Source organism: Salmo salar, chromosome ssa04 (genome assembly GCF_905237065.1).
Source record: "Salmo salar chromosome ssa04, Ssal_v3.1, whole genome shotgun sequence".
In the NCBI taxonomy this organism is placed as follows: Eukaryota; Metazoa; Chordata; class Actinopteri; order Salmoniformes; family Salmonidae; genus Salmo; species Salmo salar.
The window spans coordinates 28110854-28130805 of NC_059445.1; the positions used below are offsets into that span (position 1 = coordinate 28110854).

General features: G+C 40.9%; 1 protein-coding gene across 4 annotated transcripts in view; it reads right to left on the reverse strand.

The window, feature by feature from the left end:
• The window catches only part of trim2a (tripartite motif containing 2a), a 62431-nt gene extending 43676 nt beyond the window's left edge, over positions 1-18755 (reverse strand). For 3 of the 4 annotated variants that reach the window (XM_014195580.2, XM_014195581.2, XM_014195573.2), the window contains exon 1: positions 790-996. The gene's annotated coding sequence lies outside the window, so the exon portion shown is untranslated. Of the gene's footprint in view, positions 1-789; positions 997-18599 lie in introns of those variants that run through there. The other variant, XM_014195575.2, reaches the window with a different exon arrangement.
• Positions 18756-19952: the final 1197 nt, after the last annotated feature.

Below are 19952 nucleotides of genomic sequence, written 5' to 3' on the forward strand. Positions count from 1 at the left end.
GCCTTGTCCCAAATGGTACCCTCTTCCCAATGTAGTGCACTAGTTTTGACCAGAGCCCCCCCTATTTTGTGCACTACTTTTGACCAGGACCGATATGGCTCTGGGCAAAAGTAGTGCACTATATAGGGACAATGGTGCCATTTGGGGCACAGCCACACTCTCACAGCCCTCCTCCTATCAATGTATCATCAGTGTCTGGTTTCCTCACATGGGCGTCAGCCTACTGCCTGCCCACGCTGATAAAACTCAACACACACACACAATGGGAGAACAACTGCAAGTGTCAAAGACCTGACAAACAAAAGTACTGTAAAGAAATACACACACACACACACACACACACACACACACACACACACACACACACACACACACACACACACACACACACACACACACAGTAAGATCTAAGTTCAACATTCAGCCACCACACCATTGCTCATAGTGTTGTGATATGATGTTACTATTCAAGAAAATGGTTCCAGTAATATTTCAAGAGATATAAGGTATTTGAGTGAAATGAGGATGTCAACTATGGATCTTTCCCTTGACATTGTATGTGTCTAGTCAACTAATTATCTCTGACTGTTTGTGCTAGAGGGGCAGACCTAGAGACGCACACTTAGTGACGTACACGGAGACTTCACACCACACACTCAACTATCCCCCAAAGGAGACACCATGCAGATAATACAACTTCCTCCCTTCTTCATTTCTCTCTGTCAATGTCCCTCTTTTTTCCCTTCTCTCTCCATCCTCCCTTCTCCGAGCCCAGAAAACACCACTTACTTGAACTCCATGGCTGTTCTGTTTCTATCTCCTCTCTCTTCCCTCTCGGTATGTAAGAACGTCCACACAGATCTCCCTGTCACATAATCCGTCTCATCTCTGACACGGTGTGTGTGTGTGTGTGTATATGTTAGGGAGTGTATGTGTGTGAGAGGCTGGAGCTGTTACGATAATGCAAACAGACTGACAGAGAAGCCACCAGCTGAGCGCGGCAGGAGGGGGGAGGGGCATCACTGTCAGGGGAGAGGCATTGACCAATCGCAGAGCTCAGTGAGGCTTGGGGGTGGCCACATGTGTGTGTGTGTGTTTGGCTTGTAGCCCCACAGGGCCAGAGGCGTCACAGGCAGAAAACAACAGACTTCACTAGATAAGGAGGGAGAGAGTAAGGGATGTGTAACAAGAGGAGAGGAGAGGGGGGAAACAAACAGGACATGCCGGAAGCCACTCACGATTTGAATGTCATGTTTTAGAAGAGCATGTTTTGCATGGTTAGAAAGGGATGATGATATTTGTATTTACAATGGTGTTTGTGTTTTATACTGACTCACCAGGTGAAATATAGTAAACCTATTTATTTAAGTTCTATTCAATCCAAGGTAAAAGTACTATCATACCGTACATAATAAATGCATTGTCGTAAGATGTAGAACCAGTATGGGAACCAATTTGACATAAATGTATTTATATAGTACAGTACTGAATGAATCAGGCCCCTTTTCCAGTGCCTAAAAAAACATTGCAGTACATTGAATTTGTCATTGAGGTAATTAACTGGTTTAAACTTCAGGACTTCTACATGAAGTCCCCGATGAAGAGTGGGGGTAAAAACATCTGCACGCTCCATTAGCCCTCAAAACCAAACAAGCGTTCGTTGAGTTCTCCCCCATTACGGTTTCATGGTCTTCTACACACCTCTGATGATAGGTCTGAGTAAATGGTTGGCCCAAAAAACTCATTCACCAACCATTCACTAACCAGAGATTAGTATGTCGTTGTAATAGAAACAATATGGTAGTAATGTATTTCCCAAAAGGTATTTACACAAAGTGGTGTCCAATAACTAACTTCCGCCTTGCGGCAACAGCACAGTCTTTTAATGGAGAAACAGGAAAAGATAATCAACCTTTACTGCTCTTTGCATGCGTCTTCCATTTGTTTGTTATATGGCAGGCCAGCGGGAGAAGGGCTCAGCAGTGATGTTTTGAATTATACCAGAGAAAATGAATACAAGAACCAAAGTGAGCAAAACAGTAGTAAATAGTAGGCAAAGCCCCTGAGGCTGGGGAAAAGTATGGTTCAAGAGGTTGTTAAGTTAGGGGCAATAAAGTAGAAAAGCTAGTCCTTGTGGAATAGGCCTTTATCAGTAGATTATTAAATCGACAGGGAGTGTTTTGTGGCGGTTTTGGATTCGGTTCCATTTAAGTCCCTAGCCTTTACCCCATATTCTTACCCATTCAGTGTTCACTAAATAGGCTATGCTTAATTTGCACTATAGGCCTACTGTTTTCACTGATCATGTAATTTCAGATCTGTGAACAGCAGAGGTGGGGGCTAAGGGAAGGGTCTAGTGGCCAAAATGGAACAGGGCACTAGGGATCCAGTACCAGGCCCCTCCAGCATCTTCTTGGGTTGTGTTCATTAGGGCACAAAGTGCTGAAACATTTTGTAACAGAAAACAAAAACAAGCATTTTTTATTGGAGTTCAGGAAGTCAAATCAAAATTTCCCTCCCAGTTTCAGTCCCATTTCTTCAGATTGGTGTCTAATGAACATACACCAAGAACACTATCCAGCTGACATCCCAGCATCCTTTGGAAACGTACTGAGTCACATTGGTATAGTTGTGTGTGCAGTCTGAACACAGTTATCGATCAGGAAGCAAAGCCACTACACAGCTAAAAGCTGAAGTGTTGTTGGCCTCACTAGGCCTGGAGCAAAAAACTAGTGGATGATGAACGAATATGTAGACTATTGACTAAAGTTGTGCCAATTAAGAATTATGTTATCCCTTCTTGCAAAGTCTTCACTAAAAGACCATACTCATGAAATACATGCTAAAATACAGTAGAGAGCAAATTGAGCACCAATTTTTTATTAATTATTATTTGGCTGTCCCAAATGTTCACCAGCAGAAACACAGCACTCCGGGAAATGAGTTTGACACCCCTTATGTAAGGATAAGCATTGTAGGTGTCACGTCCTGACCCTTGTAAGAGGTTATTTTCCATAGTAGAGTGGTCAGGGCGTGACAGGTGGGTGTTTTGGTTTTCTGTTTCATTGTGGGGTTTTCTAGATTTCTATTTCTATGTTTTTGTTTTCTATGTTTTGGCCAGGTATGGTTTCCAATCAGAGGCAGCTGTCTATCATTGTCTCTGATTGGAAGCCATACTTAGGCAGCCTGTTTGTCATGTGTGGGTAGTTGTTTTCTGTTTTGTATGTTAGTTACCTGACAGAACTGTTGGCTGTCGTTTTTGTTATTTTCTGTTTAAGTGTTATCATTAATAAAATATGAGCACTCTACACGCTGCGCCTTGGTCCCCTTTATACGACCCATGTGACAGTAGGTTATTTATTTGTTCATTAACCAACAGGTTGTCAAAGTAGCCTTGTGGTTTGTAGTCCACAGCTTTGTAAACAACAGCGATGATGCAATGACACCCAGATGAGCTTGGCTGGGTTTCATTCCAGAGAGATACTCCCTTCTGCCCCCCTTCACAGACCTGAAACGACAGAGTATGTGTAAGCAATAGCTCCAACTAGTTTTTGCCATGTTGCTTTTACTCAGATGTGTGAAGGGGAGTGAACAAGGGCAGGGAGAAATCTCCCCAAACAAAGATAGGATGTTAAGGCACGGGGGAGAGATATACTACTTCCTGAAAATAACTTTACCTACAAATCACCAGGATCAAGGGAGCACTGGTCATAATAACATGCCACTCACTGAAGCTCCCTGGGGTCTTGAAAACAACAGCAAGTCTGGTGAACAGTGCTGTGTGAGTGTATATGTCAGACAGCAGAAGGACCACTCTCTGCACAGAGGGCAGTAAGGCTAACTCAGTCTATCCTGTTTGGGTCTGGTGCCACTGATGCCAACAAAGCCTTCCTCTTAAATAGCCTTCAATCTCCATATCTCTCACAGCACAGCCACTGGAACTGCAGCACCGCACTGGACAATGAAAGAATCACTCAAGTTGTCAACACACACGAACAAACATAAAATACATGTATGCAGACAGACATACAGACCGAGGAAAAATACAGAGATCCCTAGCCCTATCTCCCCCCTTCAAAAACACCCACCACACACACACATACTCTCCAGCCAATATTTCCCTATGCCACAGACCTGCCCTTGGGGAATTTCCTCTCTCCCTCCTACTGTAATGCTATTGGCAGAGCCTAATAATGCCTGCAGCAATAACCAAATGCATTTGTATCCTCCCTAACCACTTCTACCCTCACTTAAAGGGATTAAGACCCTCTTAAAGAAATGTCTATGAAGACACAGGCCTACTATGACCTATTAGCATCACCCTCACATGGCCATAACCAGGACAAGCCTACAACAACATGCACAGTTACAATGTTTAGCCTATTTTAATGTTATTTGTCAGGGACTATATCCAATAACTGTATTTCATCAGATGTAGCCAACTAGCTAATTTCCATCTGCGGTTCCGGGAAAACATACAACATCATGACATCCCAGAATACAGCACACAATGTGTACTTATGTACATCGGGACAGAGTGTACTTGGTTGACTCAACAGAGGTTTGCGTACAGCCTAGCTGGCCTCTGTGTTAATAGATGGTAGAAGGGCTTCTCTGAGAATGTCCACTGGTCATTCTATATAACAAACATACACTTACTGGGATACAACAGCAAGTGTGAAAGACAGTTGAGTGATCATGCCGAACATAGTGTACAAGGTGTAAAACAGCCGAGGTGATAGCGCAACGACCCTGGAATAAAAAACATAATGTGTAGGGGTGGGTGGATTTACAGGTTTACTCGCTCTGGATTGTCAGTACTGCATGTGTTCTTGGCTGTCGTGCCGCGACTGTGTCGGAATCGATTGTGAGTTGAACTTATTAGTATGCCTTCCCATAAGGGAGCGCCCGGGGTTGGCTTGCGGTCGGCTCTGGCACAGCCATGGCACGATACAACAGGATATAATGTGATGCCTAAGATGAATTTTTACTTGCAGTCATTAGCGGCTGTTAGAATCTTTCTTCCTTTTTTGTCGGAATACAACAGGATATAATGAGGAGTGTCATGAGTCAGGGAGATGGTCTGATGGTCTTAGTGACAACAGACCTATATATGGGGGGAGGTTTTAGTGGGTGGAATATTAGGACAATAGGAGGTTTACAAAGTTGCAGCTATAGTATGCTTAACAGTGCAAATTATTATGGTACAGCTATATGGACACTTAATCATCATGGTGCTTTTAATGGTACGTTTATAAACATTGGTTGTGGTAAGTATAATTGAAACTTGGGTATCATTATGGTAAGTGGGGAAATAAGTATAGCAAGTTATAATTGTAATGGCTTAGCAGATCATAAAAAAAGAAGATCCATTTTTACATGGCTAAAAGATAAAGAATATAATCTATTGTTTACAGGAAACTCATTCTACAAATATAGATGAGGTTGGGTTGAATAAGTACTGGGCGGGAGAAATATATATTTGTCATGGGCAAAGAAACTCAAAAGGGGTGATTATACTAATTAAAACACATTTTGATCCGATTGTGCAAACAGATCCGCGAGGAAGATGGATTATTTAGAATATGCTATTGGACCAAAAACAGATCTGGCTAATTAATCGATATGGGCCAAATAATGATGATTCACACTTTTTCGAAAATACACTGCTCAAAAAAATAAAGGGAACACTACCGAGATGAGATCCTCAGACCCGTTATGAGACCATATGCTGGTGCGGTTGGCCCTGGGTTCCTCCTAATGCAAGACAATGCTAGACCTCATGTGGCTGGAGTGTGTCAGCAGTTCCTGCAAGAGGAAGGCATTGATGCTATGGACTGGCCCGTCCGTTCCCCAGACCTGAATCCAATTGAGCACATCTGGGACATCATGTCTCGCTCCATCCACCAACGCCACGTTGCACCACAGACTGTCCAGGAGTTGGCGGATGCTTTAGTCCAGGTCTGGGAGGAGATCCCTCAGGAGACCATCCGCCACCTCATCAGGAGCATGCCCAGGCGTTGTAGGGAGGTCATACAGGCACGTGGAGGCCACACACACTACTGAGCCTCATTTTGACTTGTTTTAAGGACATTACATCAACGTTGGATCAGCCTGTAGTGTGGTTTTCCACTTTAATTTTGAGTGTGACTCCAAATCCAGACCTCCATGGGTTGATAAATTGGATTTCCATTGATTATTTTTGTGTGATTTTGTTGTCAGCACATTCAACTATGTAAAGAAAAAAGTATTTAATAAGATTAGGATGTGTTTTTTAAGTGTTCCCTTTATTTTTTTGAGCAGTATATATATAATAATCTATTGAGTTCACAAGCAACAAAATCATCTATTATTGTGGTGGGAGATTATAATACGGTTTTAAGTACCTCAATGGATCATAAAGGAAGTCATTCTACAAACCATCACCATAAAGCACTTAAGGAGATCACAAAGATCATGGATACATTAGAACTAGTGGATATATGGAGGTTGAAAAACCCTGACCTAGTGAGACATACACGGAGGAGGCTTAATCATAACCGTCTTGATTACTTCCTGGTCTCGTTCTTGCTGGCATCAAAAGTTTAAAAAAGTATTAATAGGAGACCGAATGCGATCAGACCACCATCTAATTGGCCTCCATATAAATCTTACAGAATTTCCACGTGGACGGGGATATTGGAAATTTTATCAAAGCCTATTTGATGACAATTTGTTCTTAACTAAGACAAAATAATTCATAATATACATTTCTTTTGTACAACATAGGTACAGCAGATCCCCTTATTGTATGGGACACTTTCAAATGTACTTTTAGAGGCGATTGAATGCAATACTCATCATTAAAACAAAAGCAGTTTAGGTCAAAAGAGATTAGACTACTAAAGGAAATAGAGGAAGTAACAGCGCAGGTACATAGTTATGGAAACTGTATTATAGAGGCACAAAATAGGTTAGAGGAAAAACAAAAAGAAATGGAGGTAGTTATTCAAGAACGATCAAGTGTAATGTACTACAAAAATAAGGTGAATTGGATGGAAAAATGGGGAAAAATGCACAAACATTTTCAACACAGAAATTCTACCAAAAATAATTTACAGAAACTCGTTACAAATTATGGAGTTATCCATGATTCACCAAATTATATTTGGAAAGAGGAAGCAAAAACTTTTAAGCATATGTTTCTTTTCAGTCTCCATTTCCACTGAATGATGTTAACTGTAAGGATTTATTTCCTAATAATAATAATAATATTATTAATAATGTAAAATTAACACATTTACAGAAAGACCGGTGTGAAGGCCAACTTACAGAAGAGGAACTTTGAGGCAATAAAATCTTTTCAGTCTGGAAAAACACCAGGGCTTGACGATATACCAGTAGAGGTATATCAGACCATTTTAGATGTACTCAAAGAACCATTATTAGCATGTTTTAATTACTCTTATACAAATGGTAGACTTTAAGGTACTCAACAAGGTGGTCTGATTTCATTACTGCTAACATATAGAATAAAAAAGGTTATACCAGATATTGTTCATCCTGATCAGACAGGTTTTTTACATGGACGATATACTGGAGATAATATATGACAATTACTTGAAACAATTGAACATTATGAAACATTGAAGATAACATGTCTGGTCTTCATAGCAGATTTTGAAAAGGCATTTGAAATAGTACAATTATAATTTAGATATAAATGCCTGGAATACATTTTGGTGAATCTCTTATGTACATCAACCCCAGATGTAAAATAGTAAACAATGGTTACTTCTCAGAAAGTATTGAGCTTTTAAGAGGAGTAAAACAAGGCTGTCCATTGTCTCCATATCTATTTATTATGGCCATTGAAATGCTAGCTATTAAAATTAGATCCAACAAGAACATCAAGGGGTTGGAAATCCAGGGGATAAAAACAAAAGTGTCAATGTATGCTGATGATTCTAAGTCCACAATCTAGATCACTGCACAGACTCATTGAAGATCTTGATCACTTTTCTAGCCTCTCTGGATTAAAACCTATTTATGACAACTGTACCATATTACATATTGGATCGTTAAAAAAAATACAGTGTTTACACTACCTTGTGGTATACCAATAAAATGGGCGGATGGTGAAGTAGACATACTTGGTATTCACATCTAAAAAAAAAATACATGAACTTACCACAATTAATTTCAATAGAAAGTTAGCAAAAATAGATACGATTTTGCAACCACGGAGAGGTAAATACTTGTCTATTTATGGAAAAATTACATTGATTTTACAAAATTATAGTCCTATCACAGTTTACTTACTTACTAATGGCATTGCCTTCTCCAGATGATTTGTTTTAAAATCATATAAGCAAAAAAAAATTCCTTTTATTTGGAATGCTAAGCCAGACAAAATTAAACGTGCCTATTTATATAATGAATATGAGTTTGGGGGGCTGAAATTATTAAATATTAGAGCATTAAACCGCTCACTAAAAGCTTCACTCATACATAAGTTATACTTATACCCCAAATGGTTCTCCAGTAGATTATTAAAAGTGCATCCTCTGTTCAAAAATTGCTTTTTTGCCTTCATACAGATTACAACTTCTCATTTCCGACTAATTGAAAATGAAAAAAAAAAAAAAAAAAGTACCACCCTTTCTTAAACAAGCCATACAAAGCTGGTTACAATTTCAGTTTGATCCTCCAGAAAAAGATAATCAATAATATTACAACAAATGCTATGGTTAAACTCATTCTTTATGGATATTTTTTTTATGGTATTATGTTTATTAATGATATTATGAATAGAAATGGAGGAGTTATGTCACATATGCAGTTATCGAAAATATATAGGAATATCTGCTTAATCCAAATTTACAACCAATGGAGGAGGCAAGTAGAAAAGGGAGAAGTTAGGGAACTTGTTTTCCTGCCAGATAATAAAGATCCAAATTGGCTGAAAGGAAACGGCATAAATAGAAAAATATAAAAGTGTCATCTGAGGACAAAAATGTTGACAGCTGCGCCATACAGGTTGCAAAATAAATGGGAGGAGATTTTCGATGTACCAATTCCATGGCACATGGTTTATGAACTGGTACAAAACACTACACTTGACTCAACACTTAAAGTTTTTCAATTTAAATTATTATATAAAATGATTGCCACCAACAGAATGCTATATATGTATATGGAGCAACAATCTCAGCTCTGTAGATTTTGTTGCAAAGAGACAGAATCAATAGATAATTTATTCTGGTATTGCCCCTATGTAGCTTTCTGGTCACAGGTTCAGGAATGGTTAAAAAAGAAATAACAACATTCACTTAAAATTAAGCTTACAAATAGCAGTGTTGGGCGATCTGGAAAGCCATAGCCAATCAATAAATAATATGATAATACTCATAGGAAAGGCTTTCATCTTTAGCTCACAATCTGTGGATAATATACGATAAGAAAGATACAAAAAATTTGTAAAACATAACAATTGAAAAATATATGGCACATGGAAACCAAACAAGGGCAGTCTATGGTGATAGACTGCCCTTGTTTGGTTTCCATGTGCCATATATTCGCTCTTGCTGCTGGTGAGTCTCTGATCCACCTCTACGCAGATGACACCATTCTGTATACTTCTGGCCCTTCTTTGGACACTGTGTTAACAACCCTCCAGACGAGCTTCAATGCCATACAACTCTCCTTCCGTGGCCTCCAACTGCTCCTAAATACAAGGAAAACTAAATGCAGCTCTTCAACCGATCGCTGCCTGCACCTGCCCGCCTGTCCTGCATCACTACTCTGGACGGTTCTGACTTAGAATATGTGGACAACTACAAATACCTAGGTGTCTGGTTAGACTGTAAACTCTCCTTCCAGACTCACATCAAACATCTCCAATCCAAAGTTAAATCAAGAATTGGCTTCCTATTTCGCAACAAAGCATCCTTCACTCATGCTGCCAAATATACCCTAATAAAACTGACCATCCTACCGATCCTCGACTTCGGCGATGTCATTTACAAAATAGCCTCCAATACCCTACTCAATAAACTGGATGCAGTCTATCACAGTGCCATCCGTTTTGTCACCAAAGCCCCATATACTACCCACCACTGCGACCTGTATGCTCTCGTTGGCTGGCCTTCGCTTCATAATCATCGCCAAACCCACTGGCTCCAGGTCATCTACAACACCCTGCTAGGTAAAGTCCCCCCTTATCTCCGCTCACTGGTCACCATAGCAGCACCCACCTGTAGCACGCGCTCCAGCAGGTATATCTCTCTGGTCACCCCCAAAGCCAATTCCTCCTTTGGCCGTCTCTCTTTCCAGTTCTCTGCTGCCAATGACTGGAACGAACTACAGAAATCTCTGAAACTGGAAACACTTATCTCCCTCACTAGCTTTAAGCACCAGCTGTCAGAGCAGCTCACAGATCACTGCACCTGTACATAGCCCATCTATAATTTAGCCCAAACAACTACCTCTTCCCCTACTGTATTTATTTATTTTATTTTGCTCCTTTGCACTCCATTATCTCTATTTCTACTTTGCACTTTCTTCTACTACAAATCTACCATTCCAGTGTTTTACTTGCTATATTGTATTTACTTTGCCACCATGGACTTTTTTGCCTTTACCTCCCTTATCTCACCTCATTTGCTCATATCGTACATAGACTTATTTTTCTACTGTATTATTGACTGTATATTTGTTTTACGCCATGTGTAACTCTGTGTTGTTGTATGTTGTCGAACGGCTTTGCTTTATCTTGGCCAGGTCGCAATTGTAAATGAGAACTTGTTCTCAACTTGCCTACCTGGTTAAATAAAGGTGAAATAAAATAAAAATAAATAGGCGGGATGGGCTGAGAGTGGCTGAGGGTTGGGATTAAAGAGTTTGTTTGGTAATGTATTGTTGTTATACATTTTACATACATGGTGCTTTTATATATGTAAAATGTATGTATATGTAGCAAAGAAGCTGTAAAAAAAAAACTAAGATATTTGTCCTCCGAAGGGGTGAGTGTAGCGATAAAATACATATATTTATTTAAAAAATAATAATAATACGTTCACCACAGTCAGTGGAGATTAGAACAAAATAAGGAGAGGAACCAACGAGAGGACTCCACATTAGACTATTGAGACGAACTCCTAGTATCACCTTTTCAAATACCAAAAAATAATCCCCATAATGTGGATGGAACAATATCTGATCAGGATTCAGTGGTTAGGAGCCACTTCAATGAATGACAGTTGACGTATGTTGGCCTCAGCGGAAGATGAGATAAGAGAAGGGAGTTGGTATAAATCTGCTTGGAGAGAGAAACAGAGGCTGCGTCCCAAATTTAGTGCACTACTTTTGGGCAGAGCCCATTTGGGATGCAGACAGAGAGCGATAGCAGATTCTGTTAGCATTGAACCCGGAGAGGATGAGATGAGTGGGCAGAGAGCTTACATGCTATTTCATGCTTGGATTGGATGCAAGATGAGAGCCCTGGAACTACAGTACGCACACACAGACCTAGACATGTACAGACAGACAGAAAAACACACACAGGCAAGCAAACACACACACACACACACAATTATCCTAAATACGCATTGCGGTCAGGCATAGCTCATCCATTTACACAACTATCTTCTTCGCTAAGACAACTCATCAGTCCATTCACTTGTCCTAAATCTACTCTATTGCTTCTCTGACTGTAAACAATTACGAGCCACCTTTTCAGGGTACATTGACCCATTTTACGAGCCACCACATCACACTAGACACCATATCACACCAATACATTACAGGTGCCATGGAAACAAGCTATTCTCTGTATGTGTGTGTGTGCGCGCATGTACAGTTGAAGTCGGAAGTTTACATACACTAAGTTGACTGTGCCTTTAAAAAGCTCAGAAAATTCCAGAAAAGTATGTCATGGCTGTAGAAGCTTCTGATAGGCTAATTGACATCATTTGAGTCAATTGGAGGTGTACCTGTGGATGTATTTCAAGGCCTACCTTCAAACTCACTGCCTCTTTGCTTGACATCATGGGGAATTCAAAAGAAATCAGCCAAGACCTCAGAAAAAAAATTGGAGACCACAAGTCTGGTTCATCCTTGGGAGCAATTTCCAAACGCCTGAAGGTACAACATTCATCTGTACAAACAATAGTACGCAAGTATAAACACCATGGGACCACGCAGCTGTCATAACGCTCAGGAAGGAGATGCATTGTCTCCTAGAGATGAACGTACTTTGGTGCGAAAAGTGCAAATCAATCCCAGAACAACAGCAAAGGACCTTGTGAAGATGCTGGAGGAAACAGGTACAAAAGCATCTATATCCACAGTAAAACAAGTCCTATATCAACATAACCTGAAAGGCCGCTCAGCAAGGGAGAAGCCACTGCTCCAAAACCGCCATAAAAAAAGCCAGACTACGGTTTGCAACTGCACATGGGGACAAAGATCGTACTTTTTGGAGAAATGTCCTCTGGTCTGATGAAACAAAAATCGAACTGTTTGGCCATAATGACCATCGTTATGTTTGGAGGAAAAAGAGGGAGGCTTGGAAGCTGTTGAACACCATCCCAACCATGAAGCACTGGGGTGGTAGCATTGTGTTGTGGGGGTGGTTTGCTGCAGGAGGGCCTGGTTCACTTCACAAAATAGATGGCATCATGAGGGAGGAAAATTATGTGGATATATTGAAGCAACATCTCAAGACATCAGTCAGGAAGTTAAAGCTTGGTCGCAAAAGGGTCTTCCAAATGGACAATGACCCCAAGCATACTTCCAAAGTTGTGGCAAAATGGCTTAAGGACAACAAAGTCAAGGTATTGGAGTGGCCATCACAAAGCCCTGGCCTCAATCCCATAGAAAATTTGTGGGCAGAACTGAAAAAGCATGTGCGAGCAAGGAGGCCTGCAAACCTGACACAGTTACACCAGCTCTGTCAGGAGGAATGGGCGAACATTCACCCAACTTATTGTGGGAAGCTTGTGGAAGGCTACCCAAAACGTTTGACCCAAGTTAAACAATTTCAAGGCAATGCTACCAAATACTAATTGAGTGTATGTAAACTTCTGACCCACTGGGAATGTGATGAAAGAAATAAAAGCTGAAATAAATAATTATCTCTACTATTATTCTGACATTTCACATTCTTAAAATAAAGTGGAGATCCTAACTGACCTAAGACAGGGTATTTTTACTAGGATTAAATGTCAGGAATTGTGAAATACTGAGTTTAAATGTATTTGGCTGAGGTGTATGTAAACTTCCGACTTCAACTGTTTGTATTTACATTTTAGTCATTTAGCAGACGCTCTTATCCAGAGCGACTTACAGTAGTGAATACATACATTTCATTTCATGCATTGTTTTTGTACTGGCCCCCTGTGGGAATCGAACCCACAACCCTGGCGTTGCACACACCATGCTGGCGTTGCAAACTCCATGCTCTACCAACTGAGCCACAGGGAATACCTGTATGTATGTTTTTTATTTCACCTTTATTTAACCAGGTAGGCCAGTTGAGAACAAGTTCTTATTTACAACTGCGACCTGGCCAAGATAAAGCAAAGCAGTGTGACAAAAAACAACAACACAGAGTGACACATGGGATAAACAAAAGTACAGTCAATAACATTAGAAAAATCTATATACAGTGTGTGCAAATGGAGTAAGGAGGCAAGGCAATAAATAGGCCATAGTAGCAAAGTAATTACAATTTAGCAAATGAACACTGGAGTGATAGATGTGCAGATGCTGATGTGCAAGTAGAAATACTGGGGTGCAAAAGAGCAAAAAAAGTAAATAAAAACAATAAGGGGATGAGGTAGGTAGATGGATGGGCTATTTACAGATGGGCTGTGTAGAGCTGCAGCGATTGGTGAGCTGCTCAGATAGCTGATGCTTAAAGTTAGTGAGGGAGATATAAATCTCCAACTTCAGCGATTTTTGCAAATCGTTCCAGTCATTGGCAGCAGAGAACTGGAAGGAAAGGCGGCCAAACGAGGTGTTGGCTTTGGGGATGACCAGTGAGATATACCTGCTGGAGCGCGTACTACGGGTGGGTGTTGTTAGGGTGACCAGTGAGCTGAGATAAGGCGGGGCTTTACCTAGCAAAGACTTATAGATGACCTGGAGCCAGTGGGTCTGGCGACGAATATGTAGCGACGGCCAGCCGACGAGGGCAGTGGTGGGTAGTATATGGGGCTTTGGTGACAAAACGGATGGCACTGTGATAGACTGCATCCAGTTTGCTAAGCAGAGTGTTGGAGGCTATTTTGTAAATTACATCGCCGAAGTCGAGGATCGGTAGGATAGTCTGTATGCATGTATGTATGTAATGCAGTACAGAGGGTAGTAGGCCACCCGTGAATGATATGCTGCTACGTCTCCAGCACCACCATATTAAAATGTACTTTAACCTCTCCAATGTGCGTGTGTGTCACTCATAATACACAGCATCACAAACAGCAAGAGAACACTCCAGTGTTACACCTCCAGCATCTCCATCATGCTCTGGAGTGAAGTTTCACCTAGCTACAGTACAGATCTAGGATCAGCTTCCCCTCCCCCAATCCTTACATTAACCATTACTGTGGGAAATGCAAAACTGATCCTAGATAACCATCTAATTTGTTGTTGTGAAGGTGTGTGTGGGAGACTTTCAGTACAATGGTGGATTTCATGCATTGACTCATGCGCTCATGCTCCTTTTGTGAGCCATTGACATCTCCTACTGGTATGACTAGGAAATACACTTGTTGTGAGTGGGTATTTGCGTGTGTGAGTGTGTGTATCTGATTTGTGAGCGTGTGTGTTGCAACCAATTACCTTCATTTAGTCACCCTGCACATTGACAACCACCAGCCAGAACCAGCCTGGCTTCCAGCAGCAACCATTGCCATCGACCCACATTCTCACACGGGTCACCAAATGTCAAAGGACACCAGTGTTGTGAGCCTTTTGGGCCAACAGGCTGTGTCCAAACTTTAAAAATCAATAAGTGGTCAACTGTCCAGTAGCCTAGCCACTACAAACAATCAATACTGCCATGATTGGGAGGCAAGGCTACATTGCCACACTGCAGCATGGTTTGAGCAACATGCAGTGTTTTCCATTCATGCATTAGAGAGATTAACCTAGACACTAAGTCTTATTGATGTCTCCTTTTAGATCTGATAAGTGAATAATGTGAATAAGCAATATGTCAGAAACTCCATTTAACTAACCAGAAGGCTATGCAGCACTATCACAACTTTCTTATACCCATCCGATCCTTAAAATCAACAAAGGCCCATATTAAGGAGTGAACTGCATAGTGACTGGTACTTTCCTCCTTCCTAAATATAAGTAGCAGTGTTTCTCAATACATTCCTAGAGGGAACCGCCAGGTTGCAAATGTTTTTTTTCTAGCCCAGTACTATCTCAATTCACATCTGATTCAACTCATCAACTAATCACCAAACTCTTGATGAAGTTAATCAGGTGTGTTGATACTAGGATATAACAAAAACCTGCACCTCCTGGGTATTACCAACCCTTGTGTTAAATGTTAAACTGACCCAAGATCCGTGTCTAGGGGCATCTTCTCCCTACTCCTGAAATGAGAAACACTGGCATATACAATCCCCCCAAAATACAATATATGTAGGCCATGAGAAGAGCAAAACAATCCCTCAGGTCCAGCTCTGGGGCTGCACTGCACTGGTGCAGTAGGGGAGGAACCTGCATCCTGCTAACATACTGCAGCACCCGTCCCACGCTACTTCCTGTTTCTGAGAAATAGTTACTGCATTCATGAGCCAGTGATGTGACAGGGAGGACTTTGCCAGTGTGGTGGGCAGCCATCCAAGAAAAGAAATGGGGAGAGACAGGGGTTAGAGTGAGAAAGAATGAGAAAGAGAGAGCGAGAGCGAGCGCGAGAGAGACGATACCTGATAATTGTTAGAATCCAGAAAAGAGACATTAAATTCTACAACCAGCTGAAAGGAAGCGATTCCCAAACCTTCCATAACAAAGTCCTCACCTACAGAGAGATGACCCTAGAGAAAAGTCCCCTCAGCAAGCTGGTCTTGGGGCTCTGTTCACAAACAAACAAACCCCACAGAGCCACAGGACAGCAACACAATTAAACCCAGCCAAATCATGAGAAAAATCTAAGATAATTACTTGACACATTGGAAAGAACTAACCAAATAACAAAGCAAACAGGAATGCTATTTGGCCCTAAACAGAGAGTACACAGTGGCAGAATACCTGACTACTGTGACTGACCCAAAATTAAGGAAAGCTTTGACTATGTACAGACTCAGTGAGCATAGCCTTGCTATTGAGAGAAGCTGCCGTAGGCAGACCTGGCTCTCGAGAGACGACAGGCTATGAGCCCACTGCCCACAAAATGAGGTGGAAACTGAGCTGCACTTCCTAACCCCCTGCCAAATGTATGACCATATTGGAGACACATATTTCCATCAGATTACACAGAACTACAAAGAATTTGAAAACAAATCCAATTTTGATTAACTCCCATATCTACAGTATTAGGTGAAATATCACAGTGTGCAATCCCAGCAGCAAGATTTATGACCTGTTGCCAAGAAAATGGCAACCAGTCTCCACAAACACCATTGTAAATACAACCTATATTTATCTGTCTATTTATTTTCCCTTTCGTACTTCAACTATTTCCACATTGTTACAACACTGTACATAGCAAGTAAGATAACATTTGAAATGTCTATTCTTTTGAAAATTTCAGACTGTTTATTTCACTTTTGTTTGTTATCTATTCCACTTGCTTTGGCAATGTGAATGTGTTACCCATGCCAATAAAGCCCTTTGAATTGAGAGAGAGGCAGAGAAAGAGAGATGAAGAGAGAGAGAGAGAGTCTATGTAATAAGACTTTACAGTGCGTTCACTGACACAATCTCCTTAGAGGAACTGGGGGTCTGAGGAAAACGAATGTAAATTGAATGGCTGTATGAAGCCGTGACTGAAGCAATGTTGTTAATTCATGTGAAGACCACTGGAACATACCAAATTACTGTGTGAATGGAAGAATGCCTGGATTTCTTACAAACTTCATGAATGAGTCTAAATGAAAGAAAGCAACAAATGAGATAGTAGTACGTGCAACCATAGACATAACATCTTATCCAGCAACCTACAATGACAGTAGTGAAATAAGTAAGCGGAAGCAATCACATATTGTGACCATTGCAAGTAAAATGATCCAACAAAAACAAGGAGTACAAGAAATGAATAACCTAAAATGCTAACATAGCATCAATAGTTTTAATCCAGCGCAGGCCTTACATACTCTAGTCCTGTCCTGGGGCTGTACGGATCAAGCATCTCAGAGTAGGAGGGTTGATTTATGGTCAGTTTAGCCTTTTAGATCACCATGAATAAGATTACGTGGACAGAGGGGACCTGATCCTAGGTCAGCACTCCTACTCTGAGACCCTTGATACATATGGCCCCAGGTGCATTTCATCCATGCATCCCTCACCTATGATGCCATGTTACCCAATCAGACAGATGATGGCCCTTCAAAACCCTCCAATGACAAAATCACCTCTGACAGGGCTAAATGACACCCTACTGTTAAGGTCAGGATACAGCAGTGCATGACAACTGTTCTCAGGCCAGTTTATACTCAGAAGAAAATAGAGGCTCCAGAGGTTACTCCTGACCACTGTTCTGGGATCAGTTTATACCTGGAGAGAGAGCGAGCTTTACCATTATAATAAAACTGAACTTGGATCAGTGCATGGAGGTTGTGTCTGTCTGTATAAGGAAGGTAGGGCTATCTCCTGTAATGGTAGTTAGCGGGATTTGATGGATGTGAGCATCACTCACGAGGCATGAGTCTGCATACAGGAGCCAAGCAAGACTAGGCAATTCAGCTCTCCTCCATTCTCTTATGTCAATGCATACTCTACCGTAGGTACAGTACGGTATATTAAGAAAAGAAAGGACCTGGCTCACAGACCCTGGGAAAAAGTGAAATGTAAGGATTCATCTTTGATCTAAGTCATGTACTCATGAATTGAGAAGGCATACTTTCAGAACAAAAACAAAGGCAATGCAATAACAAGACACCCAGTAGGCTACAGAAGGATATCTGTTAGCTTCATGTCAACACTACAGCAAGCAGACCAAGCACTCAACTCAAAACGAATGATTTATTTAGATTGTTTAAGGAACCCAGGAAATAAGGACAAGGACCAAGCCATTCAAGGGGTTAAGTAGTGTGAATAACATTGACCTTGCAAACATACGGCAACAATGTATGAGAATAGCCTACAAGTCAAACCATAAAAATATAATAAATCAAACAAGACTGCATATGACACGCATTGCATTCTTGCGCTGATAAAGCAAGTGATGAGAGTAACTGAAACAATGAAACAACTTTCAACATTGAAATAGGCTACTGAAACAATCTTCGAAAAATAATGCGTGTCCCATGAATGTGCTCTAGACTACATGCATCGTTTGATAAAACGAATTGCAATAATTTACAATGACGCACCAAACAACGAACGAACACATTGAACAGATCTCGGAGTATCCCTCCAAGAATAAACTGAGAAATACTCACGTTTTGTTAGAGAATTTATGTATTGTCGGTCAGTATCCTCAGGGCAATATTTACGAGAGAGGAGCAAAAACAGTGCGCACCCCTGCCTTCTCTGTCAATTTCAGTGGAAATGAAGCAGTGGGTTGGTTCTATGCTGCAGTTTTAAAGGCATATCTGATCTACCAAAAAAGCGTGGCAGGGGGGCAATCCCAGCGGAATACACACATGCATTAACCCAATCCACTTTAAAACGCCATCAATATTACATTCACTGGATGTGCGCAGCAGATGTACAAAAATAAACTATATTTCATACATTATTCAAGTGTATGCTGCTTTTGTGATTTTTCTTTGTGACAGGGTGGATAAATTACTGTTTTGTTTGTTTGTTTTCTATTTTATTAGAGCCTATGCCTTAACATACAAATATTAGGATGATACATATGACATATTATATATAGAGATTTGTTTTATTTTTATAATTTTGTAATTGCTCCTTTCTACAGTAATTATTTCACATAGCCTAACTCAAGATTGTTTGCAAACTGTGCCTCTAAAATCACATCCCGCGCGCTCAATTCTCAATTCTTTTGACACTTTTACATTTACATTTACATTTTAGTCATTTAGCAGACGCTCTTATCCAGAGCGACTTACAGTAGTGAATGCATACATTTCATACAACTCATACATTTTTTTTTTTTTTCTGTGCTGGCCCCCCGTGGGAATCGAACCCACAACCCTGGTGTTGCAAACACCATGCTCTACCAACTGAGCTACAGGGAAGGCTTTTCTCCAACTGTGAAAAGTTTTGTTCCCTTCAATGTCCAACTTTATAACTATTATTATCATGCCCAACCTGAAACATACAGTAACTCTTTCTCTCATTTCTATTCTGCGTGCTGGGGAATCCCGCGCGCGCTCAGTTCGCATCGTGGCCTTGGTTACTAAGAACACTCTGCAGCCCCTCCCTCCCAGGAGGGAGGCTGTTGCTATGACAACCTACATTATGCAGCAGTCCATGAAAGCCCCTTTCAGATACTTAAAAAAGAAAAGAAAAGAAGGAAGAAGTTATTTTCATTCCTGTTTGATTACAGAATTCCTTGATAGTTTGATAGTGGCTCAGAGTGGGGTGTGTCTGTGAAGGGGTAGGCCTGTCTCCCCTACCTAGCCCTATGCAGAACTGATTATAATTTTACAATGTATTGTGCACTGTGCTGGGAGAATCCTAAAGTAATAAGCATGTGGTGCACAGAACACACTGGTGCCTAGCAGGACACTGCACCCAAGTCAGACTGTTCTCTCTGCTACCGCATGGTAAGCAGTACCAATGCACCAAGTCAGGACCCTGAACAGCTTTTACCCTAAGCCATA